This window comes from Etheostoma spectabile, chromosome 10 (genome assembly GCF_008692095.1).
Source record: "Etheostoma spectabile isolate EspeVRDwgs_2016 chromosome 10, UIUC_Espe_1.0, whole genome shotgun sequence".
Taxonomy (NCBI): Eukaryota; Metazoa; Chordata; class Actinopteri; order Perciformes; family Percidae; genus Etheostoma; species Etheostoma spectabile.
The window spans coordinates 29937856-29938915 of NC_045742.1; the positions used below are offsets into that span (position 1 = coordinate 29937856).

A 1060-nucleotide genomic window follows, 5' to 3' on the forward strand; every position below is an offset into this window, starting at 1 on the left:
ACAGACCTCTCTAAGGGAACCTGCCAAACCACTGTGGGTTTCTCCCCTTATATTATTCTATAGCATTATAAGTAGAGAATGTCTAATACCATTTTTGCTTCCCCAGGCCGAGTACTGAGCTGATACCAGTGTGTCACATATTTTATTATGTTTAAACAGCTGTATAGTACTACACCTGTATGAATGTGATATGATTACTATCATTGTTATCGGCCTGGCTCAGGTTAAACTCTTTATGAAACAAGGACAAACACAAACAATAAATGCCATGGAACTTTATTTTATCATCCAGTTTGACAGTCATAACAGAAATGAAACTACTTTAAAGTAGAACTTCTTCTTTGTTGTTCTTGTTCTTATTGGACAATGTATGGGTTACATTAGGGTGTTGTGGCTGTGGTAACATGTTTTCTTTATTCTTTATTTTGTGCAGAGTAAAGTACGTTGTGTGTGGACATTGCGACCGGGAGCTGTGGAGGAAATTACTTTTGTATTGGTGTCATGTAATTCTGTGTGTGGTGTGCCATTTAGTGGCATGACACGTGCTTCACATATCATAACAGTGCTAAATTTTGGGGTATTGGAGCTGATACTGATACCAGTATTCCAGGCAGTATTAGAGGCTTTTCAGGTACTCATCACATACTCTCATTCCAACCAGTATAGAAACAACTCTGAGTATAAGTATCCATGGTAAGGGTGACACAACGAGGACAGCTCCGGACCCTGATGACGTTTATCCACACAGCCAAGATATCTGACTGTGTGTAGATCTGAAACAGGGACAGGGTGGCCTGCTGTCGCCTTCTCTAACCTACATGTGTCCGCTCATAGCAGCTGCCACCATTGGACAAACTCCTGATTTTAACAAGATCCCTGTTTTATGTTTTTCATGTCATGAAGTCCTTTTCTTTTTAATACTACAAGCAGGATTGAGTTTAAACAAGGAAATGGAAAAACATATGTCAATGACTGAATAGGATCATGAATAGGTCCTGAGCATCTGTGTGTATTTCAGGCCTGTGTGACCTTAGTGATTACTAACAAAACAGAGTGTAAA

The 1060-nt window shown here is 39.5% G+C and overlaps 1 protein-coding gene across 1 annotated transcript in view; it reads left to right on the forward strand.

The window, feature by feature from the left end:
* Nucleotides 1–1060, forward strand: part of LOC116696607 (fibroblast growth factor 4) — a 7720-nt gene that overhangs the window by 5864 nt on the left and 796 nt on the right. The window lies entirely within an intron of this gene.